Source organism: Meriones unguiculatus, chromosome 10 (assembly GCF_030254825.1).
Source record: "Meriones unguiculatus strain TT.TT164.6M chromosome 10, Bangor_MerUng_6.1, whole genome shotgun sequence".
In the NCBI taxonomy this organism is placed as follows: Eukaryota; Metazoa; Chordata; class Mammalia; order Rodentia; family Muridae; genus Meriones; species Meriones unguiculatus.
The window spans coordinates 40,614,564-40,635,086 of NC_083358.1; positions in this window are offsets into that span (position 1 = coordinate 40,614,564).

The window sequence follows — 20,523 nt, forward strand, 5'->3', positions numbered from 1 at the left end:
TGCCAATATCTGCTCACTGACATATGAGGCCATAGTAGGAAAGCTCAGCTCAGGTTTCTCTCTGTAGAAAGCCAGTATGTTCTGTTCTAGGGGCTGTAACTATGGTTCTTTCATTTCAAGTGATGTGATTTAAGCTTTTTGCAGGATGGAAAGTTCTGGGCATGAGATACACAACAAAGTGAAAATGCTTGACACTGATATGTCTAGAAAGGGTAGAGCTGGGGTGGAAACACAACTGAACTGGAACTCCAGCACACTGTTGATGTATCAAATGGCACAGCTGCACAGAAAACAGAGAGATTAAACCTAGAACTACCATACGGCCTGGCAATCCCACCTTGGTATGTTGGAATTATCCCCTGGAATTGGAAACAGGATTCAAATAGATACTTGCGTAGCCATGGCCACTGAAGCATCATTCACAATAGTCAAGAGATGGACATAGCCTAAATGTTCATTCAGAGATAAAGAAAAGTGGTGAATACACAGAATGGAATATCATTAAGCCTTTAAAAAACAAAATCCTGCTAAGCAAAAACAAGACAGTCACCAGCAATTGCTGCACAATTCTGTTTTCCTGAATTGTCTAAAGGACCATGCACGTAGTGTAAAAGCCAAAGAGGGATGTCAGGGGGCAGCTTAGTGGCTGTGAACTGTCTGGCAGAATAGGGGCCTTTTGCAGGGTCCACAGCTTAGCAAATGCATGAGGCTGACAGTGATCTATTGTATACCTGGAAATGTTGAGAAAATGATTTTATGTTATTTTTGCCACAATAGGAAATAAAGAATATACCATACAAATATTTCCATGCCAATAAACACTGCAAAAAAAAAAATCACAATTAAGACAGCAAATTTTCTGTTAAGCGTCTTCTACCACTGTTTTTTAAATTTCTATAAATGGTTTAGCCAAAAAGAAACTTTAAAGGCTCATGTTGTTAAAAAGAGTGATGTAGGCTGACTCAGTTGGAGAACTCACCACGTGAATCACCAGCCACCAGGATCTCATCTCCTTACTGGAAAGGACTAGAAACCCAAAGCCATGGAATGCTGAGGTCCTGGGCAGAAAGCCCACAGGAACCAGCAGGACATCCAGAAACCAGAAGCCACCTTCTCCAGGGGCCCCGACCCGGCTCCTCCTTCCCCTCTGGACTTAGGCCCCAACTCTGCATTCCTCAGTTTCTTCCCCCATGCCCATAAGGCTTGAACATTAGTCAAGCCCTATTATGAGTCTTTTCATCAGTAACCTTGCATGATTCTTTCCCTAAGTTTTACATTTTTCTTTCTTCCTTCTTTTGTTTTAAAGTCCTGAAAAAAAATTCACACACCTTCCATATGGTGCCCTTCCTGGAGGCTAGCCAAGTCCCCAGCTCCCCAAGGCCTGTGTCATGCATATGCATGGCCAGGAAGGTTGTTCAGACACCCGCTGCGTGATCACAGCCTGTCTGCTCAATGTGCCCATGTTGGCCAGCCCAGCACCCCACCCCGTCTGTCCCCAAATCTCCACCGCACTATCAGGCCTCTGAATTAGTGTCACTCAGTAATCCTTCAGGTCCATGGGATCACACACGCTGCAGGTGTGGGCGGGGGGAGGAAAGGGTGGTAGGAGATACTACCTGGCCAGCCACACATTCATCATACTCATGGGTGGCCTCAAACCCAAGACAGGACACTTTCACCAGGGGACGTGAGACATAAAACACAGCAGCACACAGAGGACTGGGAGGAGGCCCCTCATGCTTCCACATCAAACATGGGTCCACCTGGACAGGCCTACTGTGTGTGCTATGAATTAACGTTGAAAAGCATCCACAGGGCAGGCGAGATGGTTCAGCTGGTAAATGCCCTTGCCACACAAGCCCGGTGACCCTTACCCTAGTAGATGGAGAGAACCAACTCCTAAAAGTTGTTCTATGATTTCTAACTGAGCAGGGTAGCAGGTGTGTGCATGTCTGCACTCACACATAAACAATAATGATAAATAAAAAGTGTGCCTTTAATCGCAGCACCTGGGTGGCAGAGATAGGTGGATCTACGTGAGTTCAAGGCCAGCCAGAGATACATGAAACCTTGCCTTACAATCAACAAATTGAGGTAGCTGCAATTGCCTTGTGGCTACCAAATTGCACTGTGGAACATTGACTGTGGTAGCGAAGGCTGGTGATAGCATTCAGATCATAATTAGCGTAACAGTGTCTGGTTTTGTGAGAAGCTGGGAATTGCTGGGCATTTGCCATAAAAGTTCTGGCATAAGTCATGAAAATTGCTCAGCAGAGTAAACCACTGCTGCATCTGCCTTTGAGTTAAAGAACTCGTCTGTTCAAGTACAGTGGGGTTCAATTTCATTCTTGCTTGGTTTCTGTTGCTGTGGTAAACATCACGAGCAAGACAGCTTGAGGAGGAGTTTATTTCATCTTATGCTTCTGGGTCATCATACAGCATTGACGGAAGTTGGGGTAGGGACCAAAGCAGAAGCAGAGGCAGGAGCAGAGGAGGGGTGCTGTTTACTAGCTCGTTCAGCTACCTGCCATGACCTACAGCAAACAGCAACCAAGAAGATGCCCCACAGACATGCCAACAGACCGACTTACTGCAAGGAATTCCTCAGAGTCCTATTTTTCAGTTGTGAGCTCAGCCTTTAAAGGCCGAGCCATCTCTCCAACCTGAGATCCCCTCGTGCAGTCTCTGTTTGTATCAAGTTAACTAAAATTATCCAGCACAGATCTGTTGCCAGGTTTTAGCACCTCCCAATTCCCTGATATATAGGAGGTACAAGACACACAGAGGCTATCTGGGCCTCTTACTCCTGGATCTTCTCAACCCTATATATAAGATGCTGCTGGGAAGGAGAGATAAAGAACAGGGACATGAGCAGCCAGTCTGCAGTCTGCAGGCAACAGAGCTGTGCTGGCTGCAGAGTCGTCACTGAAGGAGATGGCAATTTGTCTAAGCATTTCAAGAGGGAGCTGTATACAGCATTCAGGATCTGACATGAGCCGCGGACTACCTACAGTAACCTTTCTAGGGTATAAACAAATGAAGGGTAGAATGGTGAAGGATCTCTCCAAGCAGCACTGTGGTATCAAATTAACAACTACGTGCCAGATCAACATAGAATAGAATAAGGAGGCCCATGTAGAAACACCTTCACCTTAGTTAACTTGATACAAGCAGACAGGAAGAGGGAATCTCAGGCTGGAGAGATGGCACAACCGTTAAAGGCTAGGCTCACAACCGACAATAGAAGGACTCTGGGGAACTGATTGCAGGAGGTTGGCCTTTGGCATGTCTGTGGGACATTTTCTTGGTTGCTGTTTGATGTGGGCCATGGGCCCTGAGCTGTGTAAGATAGAGCAAAGATTTGCTTGACCACTCAGATGTCTGTCTTTCCTTTTATTGGGAAACTGATTTGCTTCCTGCATGTGCCCCACACCAAAACACTAAGCTTGAGGCCTGCTTGGACTACATAGTAAATTCTATGCCAGCCTAAGTTATATAATGGGACCCTGTCTACCAACAATCAGAAGCTCATTTCCCTGAGAGGAAAGGACTGCCTCGATTTATCCCACCAGCACTGACACACACACTGTGTGCCAGCTTATCAGGAAGTTACCTGTTCCTTAGGAATCCCAAGAAAAACCCACAGGATGTTGTAAGTCTGCACTGGCCAGCTGATCTGCTCTCTGTGTGCCCTGTGATGGCATATGCCTTACTTTTGACTCTGTGAGTCCATTAGGACTGTTGGGAACAAGCAAAATAAACTTGTCCTAAGTGCTACCTACCATTTTGATTTCAGACTCCATTTTAATCACAGGGTGAAACCAGGTTCCCAGACCCTAAGGGAGCTGGGGACTTCCCAGTATCTGATCAGCTTCCATTATTCATCGTTTGTTACCCAAAACATAATGACTGTTCCTGACCAGTTTCCATTATTCATCTTTTGTTCCCCCAAATATAATGACTGTTCCAAAAATACAATGTCTGTTCCTGACCAGTTTTTGATACTCATCTTTTGTTCCCCAAAACATGACTTTCCCACCCAAAAGAGAAGAAATGGATTTGATAGGTTGGACTATAAAACCTACATTTTGTATCAACTGACAAGGATCAACCACATAAGGAAAGCCCTTATCCCTAAATCCTGATAGGTAGAAAATATAACTGTAACTTGGCACAGATTTTGTGGTTTTCAAGCTTCAAAGAATCTATGATTCAAGGTTCACTTCCTAAGTCTGTTCTGTGGCCTAATCAATCAGTAGTGGCTTGATTACAATAAATTTTTATTGTCTTTATTGACCTGATGTTTGTTGGGTCTAAGCAGACCCCATAACAATGAAAGACAAGGGAGACCCAGGTGGCCTATATATATAGCCAGCTTGGGAAATGCTGTGGTGAGAGCCATCTACAGACCCTTCTCTCTGTTCGACCTGCCTACGTGCTCCCTTAATTCTCACTGTCTCCAGTGGCCAGAGCTACAGAGGACTAACACTTCCATAAAGATTTACTCAAATTGAGACAACAAACAAAGTATAAGAGGCTGGCGTAAGAGATGTTTAGAAAATCATCTACCAAGCCTGCAGTCCTTAGATCTGGTGTCCTGGGAGTCCAACTGTGTTTGACTGAACCTACAGGAAATGGCTAGGAGGAAAATGTTAGCAATGAAGGCTCTTATGGCCCAAGACGGTCATTGAAACAATTAGGGTGTACCTTATGGACAGGTGTGACCTGGCAGGAAGCAAAGCCATCTGCAGAGACCCCTTCTAGGATTACATCCATGTGGGTTGCCCTGGTGCTTGGTGCTGAGAGCACAAGGAAATTAAGGATGGAGCCAGGGATCTAAGAAGCAGTCACACTTTCTTTTCCTGTTGCAATAATAAAAGTCCTTGACACAAGCTACTTAAGGCAGACTAGATTAATGTTGGTCACAGTTCTTCAGGTTGCACTATCCTAGTGGGAAGGTCACAGCACCAGGAGGTCGAGGAAGCCAGTCAGGTGACATCCATCATCAGGAACAGAGAACAGTGAGTGGTTGCAGACTGCTCAGCACTTTGTCTCCACATAGAGCCCAGGACCAACAAGAGAATTCTATCATCCACAATGGGTGCAGCATCTATCCTTATTTAATGCAATCAAGACAACCCACACACATGGGTCCATCTCCAAGATGATTCTAGAGTCTGTCAAGTTGACAATTAGCACTAGCCATCACAGGAGCCGAGCAGAAATGGATGTGCTCAAAAGGAGATGTGGGAAATGAGGAAAGGGATGATCTGTAAGCTTCTGTTTGGAGAACTGGGGGACCATGAAATAGGAAGAGAGAGTCTCTGAAGACCTACCAGCCTTGACAAGAAAATTCTCTGCTCCCATCTGCCCTGAACACTGACATAGGTAGACACAAGCCACTACTGATTGATTAGGCCACACTCTGCCAGCAGGAGTGCCCCGATGATCTGACCTCACTCCCGTCCCCTAAGGGGCAGCCCAGACCATAGCTTCCAACTGGGGATCAAACCCCTGACCTTCCACACTTGGCCCACTCCTAGATTCTCAGTCTCATATATTCCCACCCTGAGGGGGCCCAGAAGGAGGGGGAATCCTGCACCATGCTGGGAGGAAGCCAAGCTGTGTTCTAGCACTGGGGGTAGAATGCTGAGCCAGCTGCACCCTTTCCTGCCAACCAGCCCTTCTCCTGCCCAAGGCAGTCCTCCACCCTCTGAGGCCCTCCTCCATCCCAGGTGCTTCTCCACCCCAAAGCAGTCCTCCACTGTACCCCAGGATACTCCTCCACCCTGAATCAGTCTTCCATCCCTCAGGCTGGAAGTTCACGCCCACTCAATCAATCCTTGGACTTTGAAGGAAAACTCTATTGGACTTATTACAAATGACTGTCAGTCTTTCTGGATCAAACTGCAGCCTGCAAGCCCAAGTAGATGGCCTGCCTGCTGGGAAAGTTCTCACGGTGTGAGTGTTGAAACAATGAGTCTCTGTCACCAAGTCCCACCAGTATCTTGCTGCCGGGCACTCAGGAGCCACCTCAAAGCACTCTGTGAACAGTGTCTGGTGGCTGGAGGAAGTCTGAGGATGACCACAGGCTTTGGTATGAGACTCAAGTTCCAGGAGGCCCATTCCACCCCTGTAAGCTGCACAACCTTGTTCAGACAACTCAGCCCATTTAGGGGATCCCTCAAATGTCAGACGGGATCCCCGAGGCAGCAGTGTGTGCATCTGTCAGCCCTTTGTTCCTGGATAACCCTCTAAAATGTCTTTTAATCTTTATCATCATTCGACAGGCAAGAACACTCGGGCTCGCTGATGAAGCCTTTCCTCCAAATGGCAGGACCATGCCTCGATGGGACACGTGGTTAGCGTCTGCCCTTCTTTATGCGTCCTGCTGACCATTCTGCCATGTGGGGGTGGGGTCCTCAGGACAAGCCCAAGGTGCTGTGAGGCGGAGGTCTCAGCAGGCTGCTGCTGACTTGGAACACCTGAGGCAGCCTGTCTGGGAAGATGGAGGACGGCTGAGTATCGGCTCCCCGTGTGCGGCACACATGGAGGCTCCGCTCCTAAACCTTCCGTGATCCTGTGCCGATATCTAGTTCCCCAACTGGTCTTCAGAGCACCTCAGCCTACCCACGGCCTCCAGTGCTGGAACTTTCCAGAAGGAAGCAGGCACACCTTTCCCAGGAGCTGACACGCCTGTCAGTCCTGCCACTTGACAAGTAAATCCAGCCTGTAGTGTGACTCCCACCCCGGAGCCTCCCGGGCAACCCCATTCTGCGCATGCCCACGCCAGCACCAGGCCCTTCTGCAGAACCTAGTTGAGAAATTGAGATTTAATCCCTGGCAGACTAAAATACACCCCGCCCCGCCCCCACCCCAGCTCGCTGTCCCGCTCCTCCGAGTCTGTGCTTGGGCTGAGAAGAAAGGACAAGGTACAGTCGTGCGGAGTGCGTGGTGCCGACAGCACCTACAGGGCTCGCTCATATTTAAACTTCCTTCCATATATTTTTAATAAAACAACTGATACAAATTCAAAACCAACTTCATAAATCAAACATTATTTCATGTTGGCGGCTTCAAGGTTTCTCGGCGCTTGGCTGGGAGCGCCGGTCTCCCACACGGCTTTGCACTCCGGCGCTCCAGGTTTTCTGAAAGGTTTATTGGATTTCATAGTCCCTTAAGGGGAAACCCTTTAAATGTCTTTGCAATTATAAGTCTAATAACACTTCCAGCCCTTGGACACAGCCTTGACTTGACAGAGATAAGGAACTCCAAGTTGCTCAGTCAATACCAGGCTATTAATCTCTGTCACCTCGCTGTCACCGCGGCTCAGGAAAACAATGTCGTTTCTTGACCTAGGTGAAGGCATGGAGTGATTTTATTCAGAATGTCGGCATTCATCAACCCGGATTTTGTCAGCCCCTCAGCTTCTGGAAGAGGAGTTCTTCATCCCACTGACGACGACACCCTTCCAATCCAAGAGTTTCTTTCCGGCTTGGCCCATTATTATTATTTAGCACTTATTCAAGTGTAAAAAGTCTCCAAGAATAAAGTTTTCCCTGCCATTAAGAGACCTGGCAGATAAATCACTTCCTGCCGCTCTTGAGGAGCCCAGGCCAAGGACAGCTGGAAATTACCAAAGGCCCTGTTTGTTTACATATTCAAATGAAGGTTAATTTTTATCCTGTCTCTGCTCAAATTTGATTAGGGTGGGGCTCTCTCCCTCCCTCAGTGGTCTATTTATATCAACAGCCTCCCTCTTGACCTTGAAAGAAACCTAAGAAATTGTTTAAAAGAAAAGCTGACAAAATTCCTAATGAGAAACTAACAAGGAGAAGCAAATGTTTCCCAGCAGGGCAGCCAGCCTGCCTGCAGTTGCAGGCAAGCTACGGTGGGTTGCCTTCTCAGGTGGGTGGGTGAAGCCAGCTGTACCCCAGCCTAGCCAGGGATAGAAGGGAAGCCTGGCTAGCCCTCTCGGCCAGGAATCAGGTAGAGTAATGCCAGTGGGCACCGCTCTGGTTTGCATAGGAAATGCCTCTCCCAACATACACACCATCACAGCCTTAATGTGTTTGAACTCTTGGCCAGCAGCTGGTGTCACTGGTTTGGAAGGTTGTGGAGCCTTCCGGAAGCAGGGCCTTGACAGAGAACGCGGGTCACTGGCAGGCAGGGCTGCCTGGCCCTCCTTTCTGTATGCATGAGTGGAGTGTGGGTGCAGTGTTACCTCACACACCTGCAACCGAGACTCCCTTGCGCAGTCCTTCTTAAACTATGTGCGGAAAATTAACAGTTCCTTCTTTAAGTTGCTTTCATCCGGTCTTTTGTCACATGGAGGGCAAAAGTCACTAGTATGGGTGCCACCCCATGGCACATGTCGCCAGAGGTGAGGAGATACCAGTCAAGCAGCCTCCAGAGACAAAGGACTGCCCCAGGCATGTGGGACCCAGGCTTGGAAAAGTGCTAGACCAGATCTGCTGTGGCTCCGTGGGAAGAGGGTGGGTGTGAAGGGAAGGGATGTTAGGAGTAAAGGGGGAAAGGTTCAGTCGGGACTCTGGCTCCCAGCACTTCAAATGCAGCTGTTTCTTTGGACTCACTTCAGGATCACTGTCTTTAGTGATCGGAGCCCTTGGAAGTCTGAAGTTGGTTAAGGAACAGCAAGAAAGCATAGAAACAGGTGCTAGATGGCATGGTGAGCCTCAGTTTCAAACCTCAGTGAAGAAAAGAGACCATACTTCTGCCTTTGCTACAAACTAACACTTAGCAACTCCCAGTGGTAGCAATGAGAGCCATTCTGGTCTAAGGCTCTTGAATGGATGGCAATTCAACTTGAGAAACCAGCCAAAGAGCAGTAAGGAGCCACTGCATCCCCCAAGCAAACTCCAATGTTTCTCTCTCTCTTTCTTTTTTTTTACAGAGGGTCTCAGGAAGTTCAAACCAAATTACCCATCAAAGAGGACATATTTTCATTCAAGTTTGGTCTCAATTTTCTTTTGTTGCTTATAGTTTGGCAATTTCTTTTGTGACCCTTCCTATGAACCCCCTTTCCACAATAACAAGGTTTGCATGAATACATAAGTGTCCAAAAACGGTAGACTGTTCTGAGGGCTAGAACTGAGAGGCCAAACTCAGCTTGTGACTCCTGGGAGGGAAGGGTGAGAATCCAGTGAGGTAGGGGTAAGAACCAGCCAGGTCTCTGCTTCCTTATGTGTAAAATAAAGTGTTAGCGGAAAACTAACTCTCATCCACTCCCCTCCTTCCTAGAGCCCCTGGTGACTTTGGGCTCTTAAGTGGGCAGAGGATGGAGAGTAAGAGCTGAACTCATAGCCTGGCCCATTTGCCTAGAGCTTGTCCATGCCCCAAGACAGCCCTCAGGTGGTCAGTCACCTGACCAGTCTACCTGCCAACTCGCCTCTGTGTCAGCCTGGAAAAGCTTCCTGATTACCTTACTATGCCTCAGCTTCCTCCGCTTTGATTAGGGTTATAAACAGAGCCTTTTCTGCTGTTGCTTTATACTTGAGTACTTGGCAAGGGTACACATTAGTATTTGCCTTATAAAATATAGCACATTTCTTAAATAAAGTTTACAGGCAAATGGGCCTGGCTGTGAGTTTCTGCTCAAGATGGAGAATGTCTCACCTCTAAAAAATATTTTTTCCTTCTTAAGGCAGGGTTTCTCTTGTATCATGGCTGGCCTTGAGCTTTCTCTTTCTTTTTCTTTTCTTCCCTTCTTTTTTTTTTCTAGATTTATTTATTTATTATGTATACAATGTTCTGTCTGCATGTACACCTGCATACCAGAAGAGGGCACCAGATCTCATTATAGTTGGTTGTGAGCCACCATGTGGTTGCTGGGAACTAAACTCAGAACCTCTGGAAGAGCAGTCAGTGCTCTTAATCTCTGAGCCACCTCTCCAGCTCATGCTTTGAGCTTTCTCTATAGCTGAGGGTGACTTTGAACTTCTGATCCTCCTGTTTCTACTTCCCAAGTGCGGGGTTTACAGATACGCACCACCCTGCTGTTTATGTGATGCTGGAGATCAAGTTCAGGGCTTTGTGTCTGTCAGGCATTCCATCAGACCTACTTCCTCAGCCTGGAATTTATCACTTAAAAACATAAAACTACCCTGAGATACAGAGACAGAAGGAAACATCCTGAGAGAGAAAACAGTTAATGGAGCCATGCTGAGACAAACTGAAGGCACAGTCGCAAGAAGAGCCAGGGTTATTTGGGACACCATCTCTACCCAGACAGAGAAATGGGGCCTACCAGGAGAAGTCAACGGTTATCAGTGGAAGAGGCTGGTCTCTATAGAATTTTAGCCACTGAAAAGAGCCAAGTTTGGGTGTCACGGCCTGGTTCTGCTGAAAGCCAGGACAAGGGGTGCTGGTAGATGGAGGGGATACTCTGGGGTTCCTCTGTCAATAAGCCAGCATCCCTACCTGGACTGTGCTCCTCACTTGGAACAGGACCAGGGCTCACCTCCCCAGAGCCGAATCCAGGAAGCTCCCTACCTTCCGCAGCTCACCAGCCATGCCAGGCTATCCTCACCTCAGGAAGCAGAGACCTGGTAAAAAGATAAGACGGTGTTTCTCACAAACAAATCCTAACTTCGTAACTGACAGGACACATGGTTGGAGCCTGCTGCCCATTGGTCACCCACATCCCCGATCAGCTGCTCAAGTGAGTCTCGAAGTTGGAAAGCAACCCTGACATCCCACTGCCACTGTCCAACAGCCACAGTGGCAAGAGGCGTCTGCGCAGCACAGCCCGCATAAAACCTTCGTGCTGACACAGAGCTTTCTGCTTAACTGTGCTGACCTAGAGCGGAAGGAGAGATAAGAGGCTATTAAACCAGCCCCACCCCAAGGTTGTCACCTTAGGATCCCAGGGTCTTAGAAGACTGTTTGAATTCTGCTCTGTATCTTGGGAGTTATGCCAGATAAAGACTAACTCACTGGGAGAGGGCCTTTCACAGCAGTGTGGGGCCCTGAAAGTCCCAGGCCAATAAAATCTAGTCTGTCACTTCCCTACCTGGGGGTGGTCCTGTGGTGAAGGGAAGATGACAGATAAAGAAGCAGCTCTCACAGTGAGCTCCTACCTAAGCGCCCTGGATGAAGCACACACCGGGCCCCTGGGCACGGTATTTTCAACAACCTCCAGGGCACCAAGGATGCAGAATAGCCTTTTCTCGGCTATACTAGTGAAGTCTCAGCTTCTGCCTGGAGAGAAGGCCAGAAGACCACACCGGGAAAATAAATTAAGTCAGTCTTTAGTCACTCTGATTCTTACTTGGGGAGTCCCTGTAGATTCCCCAAGCACACTAAAGTCATCTGAACCAAGGAGAGAGCCCCAGATTCAATCAATGCCTATAGAATCCATCTGCAGGACATGGGACTATCAGGGGAAGATACTCAGCCCTGCCCTGTCACTGTAACACCACCAGGAAGAAAGCCAGGCCAAGGGGAGCAGGCAGAGAGCTATGAGAAGCCCATGTCTCCTGCCGTAGATTCACCCTGAAGATCAGCTCAGGCCTCACAGGAAGAAGGATTGCCGCTGGCCTTTACAAAGGCATTTACACACAGTGCTTCATCTCAGAAGCCCTGGGAGGCCACGTCAGGTATATACTATGGGTGTCAGTATGAGTTAACTACCCATCCTCAGTCATGAAATCAGAAGATCAGCTGGCCTCCTTCTATCCCAAACCACAGCTAAATCAACACAGGGGCCTGGGCTCTGGGAGAAACGACCACAATATTTTGAGCAATAGCATTAGCAGGTAAAATTTCTTGACTGATCTTTCTTTCCTTCTTCCTCCCTCCCTCCCTCCCTCCCTTCCTTCCTTCCTTCCTTCCTTCCTTCCTTCCTTCCTTCCTTCCTTCCTTCCTTCCTTTTGAACTATGATGGGAACTAATGTCCCACGGGAAATCACCTCACTTTATCTCACCATCGTCCTCAGGGAAAAAACACTAGGCTGCCCCATTTTACAGATGGAGAAACCAAGACTCAGAGAAGTGCAACGACTTCGCCATGTACCAGGAAGAATGAGGATTTGTTACAATTTGTATTACAATGTAGCCTTACAGGTCATATGGTGGGGTCATAGTCTCTTCAAGTTTGAGTAAGTGAACTGAAAGTCCGATAGAAAATTTCAAAGAACAAATTCTCTTCTATAATAACTTCTAAATGACCAAAGCCAGCAGTGCTCTGGATACTCGAGTGATTAAAGAGGCAGCTGAACACTCCCTGTGGCAGAAGGAAATCGCCGTGGCCTTGGGAAACATTTTCTGTGCCCTGAGCACTGGGGTGAAGCATGATTGAGGAGGTCTTGTGGGAGAAACTCCACTGCAGACAGGAGATGAGTGAGGAAGAGGCCTCTGACCACGTGAGCACCTGTCAGCACCTGTCCCCAAATGGCAGACTCAAAGGGCAGGGCCGGGCAGTTCTCCATTCTGCCAGCCTCAGAGATGGGCAGAGGCCTGGGCCTACTTTCCAAGGCACATAGACCATAAATCAGCCAGAGCCCGCTGCACAATTGCCGTGCGCCTCTTTCAAGCAGCTCTGAGGAAAAATGGCTCCATCTGCTCACTGCTAGGTCATAAATAAAGCAAAATTGGAGCAAAATGGATGGAAAGCAATTTTTGGAAGATGAATTTCCAAGAGTTGGCTCCCTTCGTGCACCTCTACTGCTGCTGGAAATGGCCGGTTGCGGTCCTGCTGAGCCAGGGCTGCAGCAGACTTGATGTGGGAACATGGATGAGGACTGGCCAGCACAGGCTCCTTGAAAAGGCTTCCATGATGAGGTTTTCTCCCCCTCTTGTTCTCCATCATCATCATCATCATCATCATCATTGTCATCATCACAGTAAACTGGTTAATTGGCTCCTGGTGCCTCCTTATGTGCAGACACTGAGCTGGAATCTCTTAATCTACCCCCTTTAAGTCTTGACCTATGCTGACTGCTCCTACTTAAGGCTGCAAAGTCCTTCCCCATAACAGTCTCTGTGACCTGACTTCGCTTTTCTCTATCACTATTTAAAATGCCCTTTCATTGAGCACATGAAATTGTACATATTTATAGGGTTCAATGTGACAGTTGTCTGCATGTGTGAAAAGTATAATGATCCTTGCAGGGTCGTGGGAAGACCACCTCTTCAAGATTTATTCATTTGTATTGGAAACACTGAGAATTCCCAAGCTTGTATAGCTAAACTACATAGCAATTCTCTTAGTTACCCATTGTCTTTTCTTCCTGATCTAGAGCAGGCATGCCTTAGAACAGGGAGCTCACCAGCTCTCCTGACTTACTATCTCCAAGCTGAGGACAACTCCTAACCAGTAGAAACAATTCAATAAATGTTTTTGGATCAATGGATGGATGGATGGATGGATGGATAAATGAACTGTGGGATTCTCACAATCTGTGCAGCCTGTGTTTAACTCTTCACACCTATTTCTTGCCTCTGACTGACCACAGCACATTTGTAGATCTTCTGTGTGCTCATAATTCCTTCCCCTCGGCAACTTCTGGCCTCTGTCCTTGGTGCGCTCTGCCATTTCCCCTGATATTCCTCTGCAGATCTTCCTTGACTCTTCCCCTGTTCTTTCTCCTGGTGAGAAGAGCAGTAGCATTTGTTATTGTCTTAATTCTTTATTGGTGCTCATGGAGTATCTCCCACACCATCATTAGGTACGCTCATTTATGAGTATGCAAGGGTGAGCCCAACCCTGGGCAAGGTGTGGCAGTCAGAACTTTGAGGACTTGGAGTTGATGCTGAGTGTGGGCACCATGCTATGCCTTCTAGGACTCTTTTTGATTCTTAGTTCATGTCCTGGGTCATGCCCATTGTGTGATCTGTTGCCCTGGTGACTGACGTCAATGACCCTTTATTTCATCTTTGTTCACCTCTTACTGACCTTGCATCCAACTCCTCTGGCCACATACTGTTCTAGAAGGCATGATCATGACAGAGGAGATTCTGGTCCTCATGGAGCTTCTCCCCAGTGAAGGTGCAGACGAAAGCAAGTGAGAAAGCAAAGGAGGAAGAATTTCAGAGCAGGGAAAATGCCACGATGGCAGTAGAAATGAGGGAGGCAGTGTGGTAAAGGAATCTCCAATCTTCTGTGTTGTTTTCCTGGTCACCTGCATAGCCCACTCACACTGCCCCAGATGCCCTATTTTCAGGGACCCTGTCTGCTCATACCAATCCTGTGTGAACTGCCACAAGAAAGAGAAGAGAAATGAAAGCACTGTGCTTTGGTCTGTCCTCATGGCCAGGTCTGCTGTCTATCTCAGAGACTGGAAAATCCAAGTAGCTGATGCTGTGTCAGGTGAAGCCTAGGAGCTGCCCAGGCAGAGTAAGGGGGCTCTCAGGGAGCCCCTTCTGATCACTCATGGATAATTTAGAATTATTGAGTTCTACCTATGATGCCAATATCTTGTGTCAGAACTGAAGCTTCCTTGAAGGGTATATAAGAGTTTCAAATAAATGCACATGGTCAGATTGAAGACACACTTAGTGTGGCCATGTCAATATGTTATAAAAAAAAAAAAAAAGTACAGCCAATGGCCGAGACATGTGCCAAGGATTCCTCTAGTAACCTGTCCCTCCCTTGCTTCAACAGAAAGTCACCAATCCACACTGAGGGCATAGAGCCCTAAAGACCCAGGCTCTTAGCTGCCTCTGCCACACACTTGCCTTGTGACTTTGGCATATCTTCCTCCTCACTTGAGTTTATATTTTTTACATGTACAAAAACAAAATAAGATTTCTCTCAGAAGTGACTGTGAGACTATGACTATTGTCTCCACGTAACTTCTTGTCCACAATAGCCCATCCTATATAGTGTGATGTGTGGATAGTAATGGCATTAATAACTGTTGTCAAATAAATGGATGTGTGGATGGATGGATGGGTAGGTGGGTGTATGGATGTATGGATGGATGGACAAATGGATAAATGAAGCAAAATCACCTTAAAATATTTCAGAGTTAAAAACCAAAAGGAAGTGGTTACAAGAGACAAGGAGAAGCTGGAGATGTGGCCGACTAAGAAAATAGGCTAGAATGGATCATCTCCCTTCTTTGTGTCATTTTTCTCAAATGAAAGAGACACAAGGCTGACTTGAGTGGAGCTTTTGACACCAAACTAAAGAATTATAAACATTAAAGAGTATGGCTCTTCCTAAGATGAGGAAGGTAAAGAGGACTGGATAGTGAAGTCTAGAGAGACAAGAAACTTTTAATTTAAATCAATCACTAGCAGTCACACCAGATGGGGTTAATAAACAAGTTGGGGGGGGGGAATTGAAATAGGAAGCCTGGGGGAGGAGAGAGGGAACTAGAGGGGGGATACAAAGTAAATAAAGTGTAATTAAAAATAAAATTAAAAAAATTAAAAAAAAAAAGAAATAAGAAGCCTGCCAGAAAAGACCATTGAAATAATTGAGAGATAGAGTTGGGGTGAGCTCAGCGCGATGGCCCAGCATCACAAGGCCTTGCCTTTGATTCCTAGCACCCACCTCCTAAATAGGCCTAGAAGCACAAGTCTGTAATCCCAGCACTGAAGAGATGGAGGCAAAAAAATCAGAAGTTCAGGATCATCTTCAGCTACATATTGAATGCAAGGCCACCCTAAGCTGCACAATAACCTGTCTCCCAAGAAAAGAAAGGGGATGTAGGGAGGAGAGAGTGGTGCCTGATGGTTGGTGGTAGCAGAGAGCGGAAAGACTCAGCTTCTGGGCTCCTGTAGGCAGTAAAGCCCAAAATGCTGAACATCGGTGATGAAGCATAGAAGTCAAGAGATCCAAGCTGTAACCTGCTTAACAAAAAGTATGAACTGGTACAAATGATATGGAGAAGGCTTGGGGAGACAGGTTTGTGAGAAATGGGGTTCAGCTTAAGACGAAAAGAGGTTAGGCTGTGGGTCAGCATATCTGCTAATCACACTGTGCAGATAACTGCTTGCTGAGGCTTCCTGCTCTGTAGGATTAGCCAGGGGGCCTGCTGGGAGCAAAAAAGTGGGAGCAGGAGTTTCCCAGTCAGTTTACAGTTTGCTGCTTTCATTCTCTGCAACACTGGGAGCAGTGGAGTTTTAGACAGGGAGCTGGTCCATCAGGCAGAAAGGGTGGCATGGACAGAACCATGGGGGACAGACAGCACAAGTGAAAGAGAAATGTGCTGGTGACAGGACATCATCATTTGAGATTTGCTACAACCTCCTGTTGGAATGTCATTAGGCAGCTGTATGTGTGGCTGGCAGGAGAACCCTGGCAGGAGATAGAAACTGTGGAGTCTCTGACAGAAAGAACAACAAAAAGAACCCAGCAAGGAACAGTAGGAAAGACCTGTGGTCTGAGCCCTGGCCTGGAACATTCAGAGGAAGGGCCAACAGGGATCTGAGGAGTGGGCAGTGTGTGTCCTGGAAGCATAGGGAGAAAAAATGCATCAAGAAGTGATTAACTCAGCCAAGACAAGGACTCCAAACCAACCCCTAGACTTAGCCACATGGATAATTCTGCCAGTGGCAGCAGTCATGGACTAGTGGGTATATGTGTGTGCAAATGTCAGGTTGGATTTAGTTTAAGAGAAAACAAAAGGAAATGAAATGGAGACGGCAACTATGGATAGCACTGGAAGGGCTAGTACTGCAGAAATGAGCAGAGAAATGTGACAGTAACTGATGGGGTAACTGGAGTCAGGATGTTTTGAATGGGGAGAGATACCCGCATCGCTGTGTGTGCTGTAGGGAAAGATCCAGCAGAAAGGAGAACGTTGAAGCATATGCGATGGCGGGCAGAATGGCAGCAGATAGGTTCTTAAAGAAGCAGGAAGAGATGGGATCCGGTATATAAGCGGACCTGCCTGTTCCCTGTGCTAACCCATGGAAAGGCAGCTCGAGAACTGTAACTTGGCCACTGGCCATTCTTGGTTCAGTTCTGTGACTTGTCAGCCTCTCCCAGTGACTGGTCGTGTACTCTCATCCTTCTAAATCTCTTTATCCTCCTGTCTCCAGCTTGATTCAAAGCTCCTCCCCCTCTCTCCCCAGTCAGGCTCAATCTGTGTGGGGAGAATGAAGAAGTGCCAATCAGAGACATTTCTATTCTTTTCAGGGTTCTAGCTCTTCTAGCTTGGGCACAGAGTACGCCCTGGATCTGCTAACACAAGGGTGCTATTGAGGGGTCCAGGCCGAGACTAATTAATGCTCTCTGCAACTGTAGAGTCCGTACACATGTTCATAGAGGCAAGTTCAGCTTCAACCTGGCCTCTAGATGACAAAAGACCTTCCTCAAAAAACTGTAGTGGACAGCCTTACCAGGCCACAGAAGATGACAATGCAGCCACTCCTGATGTGATCTGATAGACTAAGATCAGAAGGAAGGAGAGGGGGACCTCCCTTATCAGTGGACGTGGGGAGGGGCATGCATGAAGAAGGGAAAGGGAGGGTGGGACTGGGAGTAGAGGAAGAAGGGGCTTATGGGGGTACAAAGTCAACAAAGTGTAATTAATAAAATTAAATTAAAAAAAAACTGTGGTGGATTCCAGCCCATGGCAGTCATGGTTCATTGCTGTTTGTGTATTGTTCAGAAAATACGTAAGTTTCATTGGCAACAGAAGACTCTTAACAAGGGAAGTGGTGGGATGCGTTTTCCTCATTTGGACAGAGAAGGCAGACAAGGTGGTGATGTCTATGCTGTAGCTCATAAAAACTGTTCTGAGGAGAGATGGCTCCCAGTTGCAAGCGCATGCTGCTCTTGCAGGAGACCTTCGTTCCGTTTGCAGCACCCGTCTCAGTTACCGCACAGCCACCTTTACTCCAGCTCCAGGAGCTCTGATTCCCCTGCCCTGTTCTCGCACACACGTGCACATAACCCCACACATGCCTACACACACAAACATTATTAAAAATAGTTTTAAAAAACATTTAAAGTGTTTTTGAATAAACTTCAAAACGGGTGCCGTCAAAGTGTTTTGTAGAGTAGTGCACCAAAGGCTGCCAAGGGAAATGCTGTGAACCCTGTGCCGAGAGTATTTGTGTAGCTGAAGAAAATGGTGACATTACTGGAGAGCTCAGTGAACAAGGCAGAATTGGAGTGGCTGAACACAGCCTTAGTGGCTAATTACTTAATATTGTCTCACTCCTCAAAGGCCAGGATCACCTTGACCCCAAACTTCTAGCTGACTTGTCCTAGGAGTCGCACGTTCTGAAAAAGCATCATTGCTAATTCAGGTTTCCCACAAGAAGCCTCTGGGTGCAGGCTGCATCACAGCACTAGAGCCTGGCCTTGGGTAGGGCATGTGCAGTGACTGTGGCATCAGAGCTGAACAGCCGGGTTTAACGGAATGAGCACAGATATGAAAGGAAAGGGCCACACTCTCAAGCGTTCAGGAAGACTTGATATCTATTTTTGTTGTTGATATTTCTGGACTTCAACATTCTTCCCAAACTCAACACAGTTAACCCCCCTCATACTACTTCTAAGGGAGAATCACCCACACACCTGCTGGTTAATAAAAAGAACCCGCTAGACAGACTGATGAATTGACTCCAAAATCCTGAAGGTTTTCTCAATTTATTTAAGAAGAAGAAGAAGAAGAAGAAAAAGAAGAAGAAGAAGAAGAAGAAGAAGAAGAAGAAGAAGAAGAAGAAGAAGAAGAAGAATCTCTGATCCTATAGAAGACATAGAATTCCAATATGTCACGCCATCGCTGCAGTTACTGGAGAAGAAAAAAAAAATAATGAACTATGTAAGAGAGTCACCAGATTGAAAAAAAAAAAAAAAGACCCATAGCATAAGAAACAGGAGCTGACTTTCTGGCTTTCCAATGCAATATCTTGCACTGAGCTTTCACCAAAGCACGATGCTGCTTCCAGAAAACATATGGCTCAAATCTGATAGACAGAGTACTATTTAACTATAATAAAGAAGGAATTCATGTTATTTTTGATAATACTGCAAAACCAGGCACTGAAATACATCTGCCATATGATCTCACATGTGGAAGCCATGAAAAACCATTTTTAAAAAACCATTTAGTAAGGGGAGCATGGACTGTCCCTGACATGGATTCTGTTGCCTGCTCTTTAATCAATTCCCCCTGGTGGGGGGGTCCTTGCTAAGCCACAGAGGGACACAGGCAGTCCTGATAAGATTTGATAGGCTGGGTTCAGATGGTAGGGGAGGAGGGCACTCCCTTTCTGAGGAATAGGGGAGGAAGATAGGGAGGAAGAGGGAGGAAGGGTGGGACCAGGAGGAGATGAGGGAGGGGGCTACAATCGGGATGTAAAGAGAATAACTTATAAAACATAAGTTTAAATTAAAAAAAAAAACATTTTTCAAACTCATAGAAGCCCATAAGAGTGGTAGTTGCCAGAGATGGGGAAATGAGGATTGGAAAGACATTGGTCAAAAGATGTAGAATTTCAGCTAATGTGAATACGCTCCCGAGAGCTAGTGTACAGCAGGATGTCTGTACCTAGGTATCATATTTTGAAACATGGTAAGAAGGAGGCTTTAAGTGTTCTTATGCAAACAGTAAGTACCTGAGGAAATGCATATGTTAATGATCTTTGTTGAGCCACTTCACTCTGAATACATTTTTTTAAAACACTATACACGAGTGTATGCAATTTTTATATGTCATTTCAAAGCAGCATTGATATTATGCTAATTTAAAACTTCTCCAGACCTTCCAGCCCTAGTAGTAAGTTTGTTGGGCAAAAATGAGAACCTTTTATAATTATTTTATAATTGTACAAGCAATAAAAGTAATACAAGTAATAAAAGAGGACTAGCTCTCATGCTTCTGAAACCTCAGTGCCCACCCCCAGTGACATGCTTTCTCCAAGAACACACCAAACCACCTAGGCCACATAGCCTAATGCCTTCAAATAATTCCACTCCCTCTGAGCCTACAGGGGCCATTTTCATTCAAACCACCACAGGCAGCATACACTGATATTTCCTTCCTCGATGTTTTCGCCATTGAGAACGATGACATGATGACCACTGATTCCAGCTTTGAGAGGCAGAGGCAGGGGGATCTGACACCTGAATCACATATAAAGTCCCTGGTGGGTCAGGACTGCATGATAAGACATTGTCTCAAAACAACAAAAAAATTGTATCAGAGGGCTTCCTAGATGAAACCTGGATTGAACTAGGGTGTTTTTGCTCTCATTTCGTCTTAGGCTTGTCATGTACCTGGTGGCGTTAACTATCTAGTAGTCCTCTTTCATGGAAAGCCCGAACACCCTGAGTGTGAATGTGTTTTCGATAATAACGAAGACCACTGCTGACACATCAGAGGTCAGTGTTTGTGGTGGGATTGGGGAACATTTTCTTTCCTGTAGCAGGAGTTTGTCCTGCTGTGCAGGAGACTGAGCAGTAGTCTTTTTGTTTTGTTTTGTTTGTTTTTGGGTGTGTGTGTTTGTGTGTGTCCCTACTCTCCTATTTGCTCATGTCTACTTTCATATTTTATTAAGGAACAAATAGAGGAAAATCCCTGTATCATCCCTCCTTTG